The sequence below is a fragment of the Vulpes lagopus genome, chromosome 8 (genome assembly GCF_018345385.1).
Source record: "Vulpes lagopus strain Blue_001 chromosome 8, ASM1834538v1, whole genome shotgun sequence".
In the NCBI taxonomy this organism is placed as follows: Eukaryota; Metazoa; Chordata; class Mammalia; order Carnivora; family Canidae; genus Vulpes; species Vulpes lagopus.
Window position 1 is genome coordinate 121,426,058 of NC_054831.1, and position 17,188 is coordinate 121,443,245.

Here is a 17,188-nt window from a genome sequence, read left to right on the forward strand (position 1 = left end):
TTATTTCTCTGTAAGTTCTGATAGTATTTTGTTAAGTGTGAAGTTACTATAAATATTCGTACAGCTGACAATACCATGATATGTCGGTCAGTCATACTTCCCAAATAAAGTAACCAGAAGAATTCACCAACTTTACCACAGTCAGTTGGCTGGGCTGTTTATTTATGGAAGGAGTTCACCACCGTGGTGATGGCTTTTGTCTGTCTGCAGACAGTTCTGCAGGGAAGGTGTTGGTTATAATTTTTTCCCCCACAGAAATGTAATTTGTGTTGATGCCTGAATTGTGAGAGCTAAAAGGCTTTCTTAGGGTCCCTTGAAAGACAGAGAGCTTTAAGGTGGGTCAGCTTGAGTATAAGGGTGGCTCAGTCAGTTAAGCATCTAGCTCTTGGTTTCAACTTGGGTCATGATCCCAGGGTTGTGAGATATTTTTGTCTACTTCAGCAGGACTCGAGTACAAAGGACTTTGAGTAATATGTTAGATATGTTAGATATTTTTTGAAAGGTGATAATATCAAGAAAGGTTGCCATCATTTGATGAGACCGGTGAATTTCTGAAAGATAAACAATGAGATGGGATTTAATAGAGAGTAGGAGAAGAAATCACAGCTGGAAGTATATGTAGAAGTTCCAAAAATGTATCAGACTCCAAGTGAACAATTATGAAGAAATTGAAGGGTGCTTGGAGCATAAATGAGTTTCCGGCCCTTACTCTTGATTTTGAGCATCTGGTGTTTGTCTCCTGGATAAAGCCTGGAGAAATGCTTTCAAGACACATTGTACAATCTGCTTGGAGAGGGCATGTGTTTCCCTCTCTTCTATTCTCCCCTTGGAGTTTAGTGTATATTAAACAAATTATGTCATTCTCTAGCTTGAAGCACCCATTGCCTTCCCAAATTCCATTATCATGTGTTACAAGGCGGTATGTGATGTGGCTCTTGCCTGCTTCTCAGTCTTCATTTCCAACCATTCCTTCACTTGTTAATACCGGTCTCTTTGCTATATCTCAAACATGCCAAGATGTTATCCTTTCACTTTTTTTATTCTTGTTTTCTTCTGAAACCTCTTCCTTTGCATCTTCTTATAACTCTCTCCTTTTCATTATTCAGAACTCTGCTGAAATATTACCACCTCAGAGAAATTATTACCCTATCTGAAATAGCTCCCCTGTAGTCCGTTGTTGTCTCTTTGTGTTCCTTTCCATAGTACTTATTACTTTGCAAAATTATATTACCTATGTATTTGTTCATCTTCCTATTAGAATATAAGTTCCTTGAGGCTGGGGATTTTGTGTTTATCACTGAATTCCCAGTATCTAAGCCAATGGAGGGCACATAGTACACATTCAATGAATATTTTATAAATGAATGAATGAATTTTGGGATTAGAAAAAGAAGAATGAGTCTGAAGTAACTATAGACTGCTATAACAAAAGTAGAGGAAATGAAAAGCAAAGTGACTAGCTAAGTCTGGTATTTCTCCCTAGGATAAAGCTTTGATAGCTATTCCAAAGTGAAAGTCATGGCATAAGAGGCCAGAGATATCCCTAATAATTTATGTGATGTTCAAAAGAGATGGATTCATATCCGGAAAGCAGATTACCTGCGGACACTGATGAACTGTATATTTCACCCCTCTTCCATAATCACCGTAAGTGAATGTATATAACTAGAACCTACCTATACAAGAGATGAACAAAAATTCTCATCTACTCTGAGTGAAAAAAGTAAAACTCCCAACTGTAAAAATGAACTCTAATAGTCTAGATTTAATCATTTGAGGAAAAGTAATGTTATGAAAAAGGAATCAAATGCAGCTGACACTAAAGGAAATAGTGAATAGTATGAACTGAAGATTTTAAAGATAAGCATTTTTTTAGTAATTTCAGAGGAAATAATGAAATAAATGTAAATATTGAAATTTTGAAGAGAAAAATTCAAAAGCAAATATAGCAAAATAATAAACATAAAGCTTGAGCTAAGGGTTGCCTGGGTAGCTCAGTTATTTAAATGTCGGACTCTTGATTTAGGCTCAGGTCATGATCCCAGAGTCATGAGGTCCAGCTCCACATCTGCTTTGTACTGGGTGTGAAGGGTATTTAAGATTCTCTCCTCACTCCCCCTCCCCCCCACCCATCACTCTCATCACCCTACCCCTAGCTCCACTGGGGCTAGCTTCCCCCCCACCAAAAAAAACCACACCAAAAACAAAAAACTGAGTTAAAGGAGTTTCTCAGTTAAAGTGCAGGATGTCAGCAGTAATGACAGTGAGAACCTCTGAAATTCTCCCTTCCATAAAAGCAATGGGAACCCGGGCAGACACAATCAACTGTTTCAGAACTCTGAAAATTAACCGTAGGCTTACAGTAAACTGGGAGCATTTATTCAAGAAAAATGGCCACATTTCAGGAAAAACAGTAAACTTTGTAGCAGTTTAACTTGCCCAAGTGCCATCCTCCTCTCTCTAATTCCATGGTAACTTTGAAAACCAGCAGCCCCCCGGGATGCCTGGGTGGCTCACCAGTTGAGTGTCTGCCTTTGGCTCTGGCGTGAAGCTGGGGGTCCTGGGATGAGTACCCACATCAAGCTCCTCCCCACAGGGAGCTTGCTTCTCCCTCTGCATATGTCTCTGCCTCTCTGTGTCTCTCATGAATAAATAAAAAAGTTTTTTAAAGGTAAGTTTATGGTTTTTTAAGGAAGCCAATGAAATGTAATCAATGAAATTGATTCTGAAACTTCATGAAAACCACAAAATAAGAAACTGTGAAAGAATCTTACAAGTATCAATGAAAGAATCTTAAATTCAGTACTAGAAAATAGAATTTAACAGTTTATTAAAATAATATTCTACAATCCAAGGGTTTGGTTTCTGAAATAAATGCATATATGGCTCAATATTAGAACATCTATTAACAAGTTTTAATAGATGATAGAAAAACTGTATGATCATCATTTTGGATGCCAGAAAAGCATTTGACCAAATTAATATCTTTTCCTGATAAATACATGTAAATGTAGATAATAAAGCTATCGAAGTTGTAGACAAAAGTATGAATATGTATTTATAAGTTGGAGAAGGCTAAATAGTGCATAAATTCTAGAAAGCACAAAGGGAAAAAAGATCGACAAGTTTTATTTCTTAAAAATCATGCTTTCTATTTTGCAATTTGAGATCATGTTTTACTTGTTGAGTTAGGCAAGAAATTTAAAAGATGGTACTTGGTGCTGGTTAAGGCACAGCAAAGTGGGTATTAATGGTTGCAACCTTATTAGTAAATTGTCAGGATTGGCAGATGTTAGGCTTCATCAGAGAAGCAGAACTACTTAGAAGAAATATATGTACACATACACAGATAAATAATACATGTGTGTTTGTAAGGGCTAAAGGTACCTAACCGGGCAGTCCCAGTGGCTCAGCGGTTTAGCTCCGCCTGCAGCGTTGGGCGTGATCCTGGAGACCCAGGATCGAGTCCTACATCGGGCTCCCTGCATGGAGCCTGCTTCTCCCTCTGCCTGTGTCTCTGCCTCTCTCTCTCTCTCTCTCTCTCTCTCTCTCTCTGTCTGTCTGTCTCTCTGTCTCTGTCTCTATGAATAAATAAATAAAATCTTAAAAACAATCAAATAAAAAAATAAAGGTACCTAACCTTGTGTGTAAAGAAGGCAATTCTCAAGTATCCCAAAAGAAATCTAGTACAGAGGGGCCAGTCAGCATCGTCAGATCCTGCAGAAGTACACTTAGTATATCCAAATCAAAGGCTTTGGCATGGAGAGAAAAACTGTCAACAAAATAAAAAGGCAATCTACTGAATGGGAGCAGATATTTGCAAATGACACATTCGATAAGAGGTTAATATCTAAAATATATAGAGAACATATATAACTCAACACTAAATAAGCAGTCTTCTGATTTTTAAATCAGAGTAGACATTTTTCCAAAGTACACACAAAATAACAAATGTTGGTGAGGATGTGGAGAAAAAGGAACCCTTGTGTACAGTTGGTGGGAATGCAAATTGGTATAGCCACTGTGGAAAACAGCATGGAAGTTCCTCAAAATTAAAAATAGAATTACCATGTGATTCAGTAATTCCACTACTGAGTATTTACCCAAAAGAAATGAAAATAGGAAGGATGGGTTAACTGGATGACGGGCATTAAGGAGGCACACGATGAGATGACTGTATGTTGGCAAATTGAATTTAAATAAAATACAAAATAAAATTTAAAAATGGGAAAAGAAAATGAAAACACTAATTATTCAAAAAGATATATGCACCCCTATGTTTATTACTATTTACAGTAGCCAAGATACGGAAGCAACCCAAATGTCCATTCACAGATGAATAAATATATGGTACATACACACACAGAATACTGCTACTCAGCCATAAAAAAAATAAAAGATCTTGCCATTTGCACCAACATGGGTGGACTTAGAGGGTATATAATACTAAGTGAAGTAAGTCAGAGAAAGATAAATACCATAAGATTTCACTCGTATCACACAAAACAAATGAACAAAGAAAAAGAGACCAAAAAAAAAAACACTCTTAAATACAGAGAATAAACTGGTAGTTGCCAGAGGTGAGTGGGTGGGGCGTTGGTAAAGTCTAAGGAGACTACTTTACCACTGATAGGACATACACAGATGTGGACTGGGAAAACATTAGTGAAAAAATTAACTCTTAATTTCCATAGGAAACATTTTATAGTGGTATAGAAACCAGAATACAAATTAAAGAATTGGAGTTTTAAATTTTGATGAAGTCCGATTTCTCTTTTATTTTTTTTCTTTTGTGGGTTTGCAGTGGTTTCATACCTAAGAAATCCACTGGACTAAATAAATAACCTGTGGATATGGTCCTACCTTATTTAGTCTTCCACTCTCAGTGCATAGCAAGACACTTATGAATGCAAAGGGGACTAACATTTTGGGGGTACCTATATTTGTGTTAGACACATGGATTGTACTAGACTCTTTTTCTAAGTATTCATTGAATTTTAAAATGAATCTATATTTACAAGAGAAATAAGAGTGACTTGTCCAGGTCTTACAGCTAGTAGTTAACAGAGCTAAATAAACCTTTTTGACTCTGAATCCCATCTCTTTCCCTTATATTAATTTGCCGGTTAAATTAAGCAAGCTCCTGTAGTGTATTTGGAATGACTGATTTTATAAAAACTTGATCACAAACTTCTAAGAACCATCTGTCTTTTTTTTTTTAAGATTTATGTATTTATTCATACATTGAGAGAGAGAGAGAGGGGCAAAGACATAGGCAGAGGGAGAAGCAGGCTCCTTGCAGGAAGCCCGATGTGGGACTCGATCCCAGGTCTCCAGGATCACACTCTGGGCTGCAGGCGGCGCTAAACCACTGCGCCACTGGGGCTGCCCAGAACCATCTGTCTTATAAAACAAGCTTGCTTAATGATTTTTTGCAGCCTTTTTGGTACTATGCCTCTAAGCCCCTTAAATATCTTTTTTAAAAGAAAACAGTGCTGTTCAATGTTAACATCCATAATGACACTCCAGTAAGTGATGAAATGATACGGATTTTATGCAACTTTTTTTTCTTTTAAGACTTCCAACTAAAGGATTTTCTTTGGGTTTTTTTTTTTTTCTGTTTTTTAAATTTATTTATTTTTACCAGATACATGTTTTCATGGTATATCATTGGGTTTGCGAAGTATTTTCTGTAGAGTAATTCTGGCTTGATAAATGTCTATGTATTTTACAGAGATCTTTGGTTCATTGCTTGTCTCTTAATTACCCCTTACTCTTTGTTTTTGTCTTTGAGTACATATGTTTCTATTTTAGGTGAAATTTATCTGTTTCTAGTTAGGTGTAATTGGTTCTGATTGTATTGTATAGATCTACCTTTAATGGCTTAGCATAGCGTTAGAATTCTTCTACCACTCCAGTTTAGGTAGGGAGTATCTGTTTGAAGGTAGCTCCATTTAACATAAAAAATTTATACAATTTGACCTTATTTAAGTCCTCTATGTGATGGAAAAGTCCTCTAAGATAATATCAAGTAATACCACCATTTCAGTCTCTGTACTTGTGAATTGTTGATCCAACTGTTTATAATTTTATTTTATTTTACTTTTAAGATTTTATTTATTTATTCATAGAGTCAGAGAGAGAGAGGCAGAGACACAGGCAGAGGGAGAAGCAGGCATCATACAGAGAGCCCGATGTGGGACTCGATCCAGGGTCCCCAGGATCACGCCCTGGGCCACAGGCGGCGCTAAACCGCTGCACCACCGGGGCTGCCCTATTTATAATTTTATTAACCAACATTTCAACCTCTGTATTCATAAACCATTGATCTATGTTTATAATTTTATTTGTATATATTACAGCTATAGAATTTTTTAAACAAAAGATGTAGATTTTTATTATTTTATAAGATTTTTTAAAAAATTTTATTTATTTGATAGAAAGCAAGAGAGCATGAGCAGGGGGAGCATGAGCAGGGGAGGGGAGCAGGGGAGAGGGAGAAGCAGACTCCCTACTGAGCAGGAAGCCCAATGTGGGGCTCGATCCTAGGTGCCAACAATCAGAATTTTATTCAACTTCATATACAATTAATTTTTTTCTAAACATTTAAACAGATCCTATATAATTTTTGAGGTATAATTCACACATATAATAAAGTCATCATACTACGTTCTCTTGAGTTTTACAAATGCATATAATCATGTAACAACCAATATAATTGAGGTAGAAAACCGTTCCAATTATCCCGATAAGTTCCCTTGTAACTCTGTGTAGCCAATCCTTTCCCCATCCCTAGCACCTGGCACCCACTGATCTCTTTTCTGTCCTTACATGAAAAATGTCATATGAGTGGAATTATACAATATGTAGATTCTTGAGTGTGGCTTCTTCCACTTAGCGTAATGTATTGGAAATTCATCTGAGTTCCATGAATTGCTGCATAGTGTTCCATTCTATAAATGTACAACAGTTTATTCATTCACTGGTTTGAAAGACATTTGTTTCCAGTTCTCATTGTATATATGAGCAAAGCCACTATAGGCATTCACGTGCAGGTTTTCAGGTGAACATAAATTTTCATTTAGGTGGATACTTCAGAGTAGGATTGCTGGTTCATATGGTAAGTGGATGTTTAGCTTTCTGAGAAACTATCAAACTTCTCCACAATAGCTATATTGTACTTTTTACATTCATACTAACAATGCATTAGAGTTCTTGTTGCTTTACTTCCTTGTGAACACTTGATATGGTCAGTTTTCCTTTGTTCATTTCAGCCATGCTAGTGTGTAATGATACTCCCTTTTTAAAAGATAAACTTTCTATTTTGGAGTAATTATTTTGGTATAATTTTAGTTTGGAATAATATATTCTAGGCTTGAAAACAATATTAATCTCATTGTATATCTGCATCAGAGCCCTTGGGTGACGAGGTAGATTGTCAATGAGCAGTAATATTTTGAAAGGAATATAGTTTTTTCTGTGCAGTAGTTCTCAGCAGTAGGCTTAAAATACTCAGAAAACTGAGGCACCTGGGTGGCTCCGTTGGTTAAGCATCGGTTGATTTCGGTTCAGGTCATGACCTCTCAGGGTCCGGTTGTGAGATGGAGCCTGAACTCTGCTGCACACTCAACACAGAGGGCTTGTCCCTCTCTCTCTGCCCTCCCCCCCCCCATTCATGCAAGCATGTTCACTCTGTCTCTAAAATAAATAAAATCTTTTTTTAAAAAAAAGTACTCAGAAAACCATGTTGTAAACTGATGTGCTGTTGTCCGGGCTTTGATGTTACATTTACAGAGTGCAGACAAGTTAGATTTAGCATAGTTCTTAAGGGCTCTAGGATCTTTGAAATGGTAAATGAGCTTTGGCTTCATTTTAAAGTCACCAGCTACATTAACTCCTAACAAGAGTCAGCCTGTCCTTTGAAGCTTTGAGGCCAAGTGTTGATTTCTTCTTTTTAGCTATGAATGTCCTGGATGGCATCTTCTTTCCAATTTAATGCCATTTCATCTACATTGAAAATCTGTTGTTTGGGGCAGCCCCGGTGGCGGTGGCACAGCGGTTTAGCGCCGCCTGCAGCCTAGGGCCTGATCCTGGATACCTGGGATCGAGTCCCACGTTGGGCTCCCTGCATGGAGCCTGCTCTCCCTCTGCCTCTCTCTCGCTAGCTCTGTATCTTTCATGAGTAAATAAAATAAATTTTTTTAAAAGAAAATCTGTTATTTAGTGTAGCCATCTTCATCAGTTAATCTGAGCTAGATCTTCTGGATAACTTGCTGCAGCTTCTACATCAGCATTTGCTGCTTCACTATGCATTTTTATGAAGTAGAGATGGCTTTCTTTCCTTAATCTCATGAATCCACCTCACCTGGCTTCAGATTTTTCTTCTGCAGCTTCCTCCCCTCTCTTACCTTCATAGAATTGAAGAGACTTAGGGCCTTGCCCTGGCTTAGGCTTTGGCTTAAGGGAATATTGTGGCAGGTTTGATCTTCTATCCAGATCATTCAAAATCTCTCCATATTAACAATGAAACCATTTTGCTTTCTTACCACCCATGTATTCACTACACTCTGAAAAGTGTGTAAAATTTCCCTGAAATTTTACTCTGAAAATTAAAAGGAAACTTATAATTTCCTTCGAGAACTTTTTCTTTGCATTTACAATTTGACTGTTTGGCACAAGAGGCCTGGCTTTCAGTCTGCCTTAGCTTTTGATATGCCTTCCTCACTAAGTTGAATCATTTCTAGCTTTTCATTTATTTTTTTATTTTTATTTTTTTTAAAGATTTTATTTATTTATTCATAGAGACACACACAGAGAGAGAGGCAGAGACACAGGCAGAGGGAGAAGCCGGCTCCATGCAGGGAGCCCGACGTGGGACTCAATCCCGGGTCTCCAGGATCACACCCCGGGCTGCAGGCGGCGCTAAACCGCTGCGCCACTGGGGCTGCCCCTAGCTTTTCATTTAAAGTGAGATATGCAGAAAAAGGACATTTACAACATGGACCTAGAGGGTATTATGCTAGTGAAATAAGTCAGACTGAGAAAGAAAAATAGCATATGGTTTCACTTATATGTAGAATCTAAAAAACAAAACAAATAAACAACAAGAAGCAGAATCAGACTTATAAATACAGAGAACAAAGTGATGGTTGCCAGAGGAAGGGATAAAACGGGTGAAGGGGAATGGAAGATACAGGCTTTCAGTTATAGAAAGAGTAAGTCATGGGAATAAAAGGCACAGCATAGGAAATATAGTTAATGATACTGTAATCGCTTTGTGTAGTGACAGATGGTAGTTACGTTTGTGGTGAGCATAATGTATAGAGATCTTGAATCACTGTGTTGTATATCTGAAACTAAGGTAACATTGCCAAATATCCTCAAAAATTTTTTTAAAAGAGAAAGAGGAGACCTGATGAGAAGGCACCCTATCAAGTCAGCTAATTCAATAAACAGGTTACACTAAAAAGAAGTTAAGTGAGAGATGTGTGACTCCTCCTTTCACTTGAACATTTAGAGACCATTGTAGGATTAGTCATTGACCTAATTTCAGTATTGTTGTGTCTCAGGGACTAGGGAGGCTGAGGAAAGGGAGAGAGATGAGGGAATGGCTGGTCAGTGGAGCAGTCAGAACACACACAACATTTATCAGTTAGGGTCATCATCTTGTATGGGCACAGTTCATGGCACCTGAAAACAATTATAGTAGTAACATCAGAGGTCACTGATTGCAGATCACTACAACAAACATAATAATATTGAAAAAGCTTGAAATATTGCAAGATTTTAAAAATGTGGTACATAGACAAAGTGAGCAAATGCTGTTGGGAAAATATTGCCAATAGACTTGCTCAACACAGGATTGTCACAAACTTCAATTTCCAAAAATCAGAGTATTTGGGAAGTGCAATAAAGTGAAGTGCATCAAAGCAAGTTATATCTCTCCTTTATAGGGAAAAAGGAGGAAGTACAGAGGAGCTGTTTTGAGCAGAAGTCCTTTGGAGGAGAGTTCAGGGTGGTGATGGTTTCTCATTGACTGGGCAATCGCCTAGCAAGGAGGATATCTTACCTTTTGCCACTGTTGTAGTAAAGTATGATTCTTCTGTTGGAAGACACAAGGTATGCTTCTTCCTTCGGGGTCTGCAGTTGACAAGTTGGTAGGGCTTGAGAGCACCCCCTTCAAGGCCTTTGAACTCCATTTCAAATGAGGTTTCTCTTACTCATTTTCACCCTTAACAAGGAAACTGGAGATAGTATTTTTGACCTATCCAGATAATCCAGGATAATCTCATCTAAAAATCCTTAATTACACCTGCAAAGACTTTTTTCCAAATAAGATGGCATTTGTTGGTTCTGGGGATTAAGGTGTGGACCTATCATTCATCAGAAATCTATTTTATGAGTATATGTGGGTTTGGGAAAGGGGATTCTTTTTCCTCTTTCTCTATGCTTCCCCCCCCACCCCCATTTTTCTTTTTCTAACTTTAGTCTATTAAGGGAGAGAAACCCGAGGGCTCCTGATTGCTATATAAGTAGTACCTGTGCTGTAATTCTTTGTTATGGATGTGATACAAAGTATATCATTCCTTGCTTTTACTTGAACGGAACCTTTCAGTTAACACAGACTTCAAAGTGATATTCCTGAAGTCAGTTAACAAAACCTTGTAAAGAACTAAAGTTGTGATTTAGACGTCCCTGGTGAGAAATGGGAAACGTGAAGATTTGAATGTTCTGTGCCTCTAAATGTATTGAAGTTTCATAGTGAACTGCTTTTAAGTAAATGTTTAGAGGAATCAAGAGCCTAGAAATTGTACTTGGTTGAATATTTATTGAATGCCCACAATGTGCTGTCAGATACTAAAAAGAAGAAAGTGGTCTCTGCCACTGTGGAATTTAGGATCAAATTCCACAGGAATCAACCAAAGGAAAACTAGTAGTTGTTTTGTTTGGGGCAAATTATGCTCTGAGACAGAGATTGTCTTTGCTAATAATTTATTTAACACACGTTTATGGGAATTAGAATTTATAATATTAATATCTTACAAACCAATGGCATAAAGGATAATGTCTTGTAATAAGCCAATAAACTAATGATATTGCAAACTAATGATAAATTAATTACCCTATTGTTTCAGATAAAAGAGAGATGAAAGAAATAAAATCCAAATTTAGTTGAGGTGTACCTTTCAACAAGCTGGTCTTGGTGGAGTCAGTCATTGCAACTAAAAGCTGAGTGTCAACTGCTGGTGTAGGTCCCTTGCTGCCGGGGCACATTGCTCACAGACAGTAATTAATAGTGGTGTTGACGGGCAAGGTGGGCTGCTCCACAGGTTTTTTACTCCAAGAGCCACTGCCTGTGAGGAGTAGCTTCACCAAGGCCAGAACAGATGCCCCTTCTACTCCTGAGACTGCTACATGATTTATTGCCACTGCCGACCACAGGTAGTCTGACCATTAGCAGGAGCAAGCTTCTCAAGATTTCAGAAGGCTGTGTAGATCGGCAAAGAATAGCCTTGCCCAGACCGAACGCTGTCGAGTTGGTGGTCAGACCTCTTGGTTTTTAAAGTTGAGCTTTTAAGTTCATCACTTGATGGACACCACTGCTCTTACCATGGTATCGGGGACTTCATGGTCCTCTCCACTCAAGGTGCAAAAGTTCGATAAGAAAATCCTAATATCTTCAAAAACAATTCCATCAAAGCAAACTATTCAAAACAAGCTCATACCACAACTTTGTCCAAAGCAAGCTTTGAAAACATGAATTTGAATTGGTAACAAGTGAGTACACAACAGTGGTATTAACAGAATTATAAACTGTCAGACTTATAGACCATACTAGAGGTTTAGAGGAGTTTTGAGGAATTCTTTTTTTTTTTTTTTTTAAGATTTTATTTATTCATGAGAGACACAGGCAGAGGGAGAAGCATGCAGGAAGCCCATTGTGGGACTGGATCCCAGGACCCCAGGATCATGCCCTGAGCCGAAGGCAGACAGATTCTCAACCACTAAGCCACCCAGGTGTCCCATTTGAAGAATTTTTTTTTTCATTTGAAGAATTCTTAATCATTAATTGTGAAACATGGAACTTTCACTAACAACATTGAGGTTTTAGTAGGTTAATAGGTATTTTAATTTTCTAAAATCGTGATGCTTATCTTTGAGTAGAAATAGTAAAGGAATTTATTTTCATATACCTTGTAATTAAAATGACCTGTTTCATTAACAGTAAATCCATCTGTACATTGTAAATTAAAGACTTATGTTGTAAAGACCAATTGTTATTTTTGCTAGACTTCACAAGAAGTTAAAAAGTAGCATTAGAGGGATCCCTGGGTTGCTCAGCGGTTTGGTGCCTGCCTTCATCCCAGCGCGTGATCCTGGTGGCCCGGGATCGAGGTCCGCGTCAGACTCCCTGCGTGGAGCCTGCTTCTCCCTCTGCCTGTGTCTCTGCCTCTGTGTCTCTCATGAATAAATAAAATCTTTATTTTTTTTTAAGATTTTATTTATTTATTCATGAGAGACACACACACACACAGAGAAAGGCAGAGAGAGACACAGGGAGAGGAAGAAGCAGGCTCCGTGCAGGGAGCCCGACGTGAGACTTGATCCCGGGTCTCCAGGATCATGCCCCGGGCTGAAGGCAGGCGCCAAACCGCTGAGCCACCCAAGGATCCCCTAAATAAAATCTTTAAAAAAAAGAAAAAGTACCATTAGAAAAGAATCTGGTAGGGGCACCTTGGGTCCCCCACAGGGAACCTGCCTCTCCCTCTGCCTGTGTCTCTGCCTCTCTCTGTGTGTCTCTCATGAATAAATAAAATCTTAAAAAAAAAAAAGAATCTGGTTTTAAGATTTTGAGGTGGTCCTTAGGATGCCAGTTAACATATTGAAAATGTGTTGAATTTATAAATTTAAAACATTTAAAAATTATGCTATAGTGCCACGAAGTCAAATAGAATAGTTAGAATAGTTAAGAGATTTATTAGTGTAGGAAAAGGAATAAATAGCCTATGCTAATATTAGGAATGTAGTTTTCAAAAGGGAGTCCTATATTCAATTCTACCTGAAAGGGGAAAAAAAGCTTCAGATGAGGGAATTCATAGTCTTGGGTTCTACTACTCATTCTGTATGAGGCAGTGTCTTCACCTTTTTGATTTTAGTTTACAACCCTAAAATCTATATTCCTTGTATAGCATTTTATGTTATATATTTTCTTGCATTCATAGAGTAATTTCTGTCTAATAGGGTAAAATCGAATGTGAAATATCTTCTGATATCAAATTCTTTAGTGGAAGTTCAGAGCTTTTGTATAGAACTGTAAAATGAAACAACCCTAGGTTTGTGTGCAGGGTCTAACTTGACTTTTTGCTTATGAAAGAGATAACGGAACAAGAAAATTAATAAGTCTTTCTGCCTGTAGTGTTGTCTTGAACTTCTTTAAGATTTGGGGTAAGGGAGAATCAATACAATTTAAATTGCTTTTCTCTCAAAGTTGAAGTTTTTTCCTGAGGAAAAAGGGTGGGGCAAGAATGGAGAATTTATGTCCAATTTTAGCTTAATGTCTTGAACACTTTTTTAAGAGCATTTGTAGAATAATGTGTGTAAACATTTTACTATACAAACCTTGAGACATCTAACATTGTATCCCTTTGGATCTGCTTTTGACTCTTAACAAATTATATTAAGTTTCATAATTAATGTAAAATCTTTTCTTTCACCTTTTTAAATGAGCTTATTGAAATAGGTTATAGTTCCCATTTTTTTTTAAGATCTTATTTATTTATTTGAGAGAATGTGAGCACATGAGCAGTGGGGAGGGGCAGAGGGAGAGGGAGAAGCAGACTCCTTGCTGAGCAGGGAGCCCGAGTTGGACCTGACCTGAGCTGCGTGCACAGGCTTAACTGAAAAAAATTAGAACCACTTTAAATATACCATTCAGTGACATTAAGTACATTCACAGTGTTGTGCAGCCATCACCACCATTCTCTAGTCTCTTTATTTGGTATATTTCTACCTTAACCCACCCAGGCACCCCTACAGTTTCTATTTTAATATAGAATGTTATAGAATTACAGCCTAGGTAAGCCATTCTCCACATGCTGATTGTTTCCAATTTTTCATTTCTCTGAACAAACTTACTGTTTCTTGAGTTAGAGTTAGCTTTTTACCCTTCTATCGAATTTTGAGGGAAAAATTAGAAAATTAATCAGGCCATGGGCAATTTTATGACCTGTTTTATACTCTAACCAGAGAACAGTCTGAAGATAACATGATTTTACAGCTGTGCCTGGACATTTCTTTTCTCTCTCTCTCTCTCTTTTTTTTTTTTTTTAAAGATTTTATTTATTTATTCATGAGAGACATAGAGAGGCAGAGACATAGGCAGAGGGAGAAACTGGCTCTTCGCAGGGAGCCCGATGCAGGACTTGATCTCCAGACCCCAGGATCACACCCTGAGCCAAATGCAGATGCTCAACTGCTGAGCCACCCAATGTGTCCCAGTGCCTGAACATTTCTTATCTTCTTATAGCTCAGATAACACTTGATTTTGTTTAGTTTTATTTTTGGTATTTTCATAGGAATGAAGTAGTCTCTTGAAATTATTAAAGTTTTTTCAATTAGTAGTGAGAATCTTTTTTCCCAAGTGCTGATTTGATCTTGGTGGTTACTTAAACTGTTTGTATCCTTTTTTTTTTTTTTTTTTTTTTTTTTTTTTTTTAATTTTATTTATTTATGATAGTCATACAGAGAGAAAGAGAGAGAGGCAGAGACACAGGCAGAGGGAGAAGCAGGCTCCATGCGCCGGGAGCCTGATGTGGGATTCGATCCCGGGTCTCCAGGATCGCGCCCTGGGCCAAAGGCAGGCGCCAAACCGCTGCGCCACCCAGGGATCCCTGTTTGTATCCTTTGATGGATATAAGTATTAGTTATGGTTTGCCACATTGTAAGTGATCAGTAATGTAGAATTGGGTGGATTTATATTGCAGACATTAAGGTTTATTATAATTATTGCAGGTCTTGCTTCCATTTGTTACACTCTCTTAGTATTAGATATATTATTCCTCATTGCATGAAAGTATATTTTATATAATTGGGTCTATTAATTCATTGCTTATGTTTTCTTCTATTGCATGCAATTTTTATCGTTTCCACAGATGAGAGAAATATGCTAATCCGTTTTCTCCAAAATTTTTTGAATGCCTAGTTTTTAATTTATTTAGAATTAGTCATGCTTTTCTCCATATTGATATTGTTTTTCTGGCAGTATTTTTTTTTTTTTTTAAAGTAATCTCTATGCCCAGCGTGGGGCTCAAACTCAAAACCTGAAGATGGAAGACCGAATAGTTGCATGCTCTGGCAGTACTTTTTAAGTATTGATTTTCTCTACTTAGAAGCACTTTTTTTGTTTTTGTTTTGTTTCAACTTTTTATTTAAGTTCTAGTTTATAAGCACTTTTTGGATTTGATCATTTGGTATTTCTTGTTTCATAGGTCTTTTGTATTTTTTCATTGTGGTAAATATACATAACAGAATTAACTATTTTAACCACTTTAAATATACCATTCAGTGACATTAAGTACATTCACAGTGTTGTGCAGCCATCAGCACCATTCTCTAGTCTCTTTATTTGGTATATTTCTACCTTAACCTGAGACATTATTGCTGTTATTCTCAGGCAAATTGTTTCAATTTCTTGAGTCCCAGTTGCCCTTTCCATAGTATGAGGATAACACCTGTGTCTTAGGATAGTTGTGGAGATAAGACTAGGTAAGACAATAAATGTAAAAATATGTGGTGTATTTTACATGCTTGGTAAATTGTTCCTGTTTCATCCTTCCCACTGTAACTGATTTTAAAGGCTGGTATGGCATACGTCTTCCTTAATTCTCTTAATAATTCTCCTCTCCTCCAAGATATTCATTGTTATTTTTGCCTAGTTTCAGTAAGACATTTGTAGGTATGGAATAAACCTTTGTTCACTTCTTGTTTAAAACTAATGTATACATTCTATAGATTATGAAGCCCAGTTTACTACACAGCCACTAACACTTAGTACTAATAAGCAGTGTTCTGCAAGAGACCATAGAAATGTTTCTTCACATTTTGAAACCATTTTTCCTGACACTTTTTCTGATTTTGCCTTATTAAGGCCCCTTAGTTTATAAATTAGAGTTTGTTTTTAAGAAATATCTTTAAGTTTTATGTTTGATACTTTGGGTTTTAGAGCACTGGTTTCTGAATTCATTTATGGATCTCCTTTAAAATAGATCAGTTATTGTTGAAAATAACAATACCTGAAGCAGTCATCTTAAAGCCACTAGAAGATCGTATTTTGCTTATTGTTTTCATTCTTCAAGGCATACACATATTTGAGGATACCATGGTAGATATTTGCTGATTATGTACTTTTAAATCCTAGAGTAATACACATGTTAATAATCTTAAATGATGATATGCCACTTTTTTGGATACTTCTTTAGATTACTGTTCTATATAACTATTATTGCTGTGACATACTTAATTTTGGGAAGGATGCTGTTAATTTTCCACAGGGAAACTTCTACAGCCTTTATTTGTTATGTTCTAAAAATATGTATATATAAGGCCTTGGAAGAAATATTAAGTAGACTGCTAAAACACGGCATGGTCAGTGGTTAAATTTATGAGCTACCTGCTTTCTCTTTAGAGATACTCTTTAGAACTGTATCAAAGATATTCAGTTAATCTGTGCACACTTAGCCACATGCAAGTTCCCCTTCTAGGATCAGAATGTTGTGCCCTATTTAGACACTTCTCTTGATGTTATAATTAAGAGTAGTGTTTATTTTCATTATGATTTGATCTTTGTTCTTTATATGTGTGTTTAGAATATATATATTTTCTCCCCTTCCTATACGTAAGAGCTATAATAATATTGCAGTAACCTAGATTTTTGCATGTAGCCATTTACAATTACAGGATGAATAGTATATTCAACTTGATACAAAACAGAAATTATGAGGTAGAAATCTAATTAGAATATTAAAATATTTACTAGTTATTTCCCTTCTGATTTCTAAAGATTAAAAATAAAAATTATGGCTGCCATATTATAAAAGTATCCTGCTTTATTTATGAACATGTGAAATCACAGTATTTAAAATTATGTGATCTCTTCAAATCCAAACAAAATTCCTTATTTTTTCATTGT

The 17,188-nt window shown here is 36.8% G+C and overlaps 1 protein-coding gene across 3 annotated transcripts in view; it reads left to right on the plus strand.

Annotated features, from left to right (window-relative positions):
* EYA3 (EYA transcriptional coactivator and phosphatase 3) overlaps window positions 1-17,188 on the plus strand; it is a 99,559-nt gene that overhangs the window by 13,390 nt on the left and 68,981 nt on the right. The window contains exon 1 of one of the 3 annotated variants that reach the window (XM_041766662.1): window positions 9,998-10,119. The exons of the other annotated variants lie outside the window; for them this stretch is intronic. The gene's annotated coding sequence lies outside the window, so the exon portion shown is untranslated. Of the gene's footprint in view, window positions 1-9,997; window positions 10,120-17,188 lie in introns of those variants that run through there. 3 annotated transcript variants of the gene reach the window in all.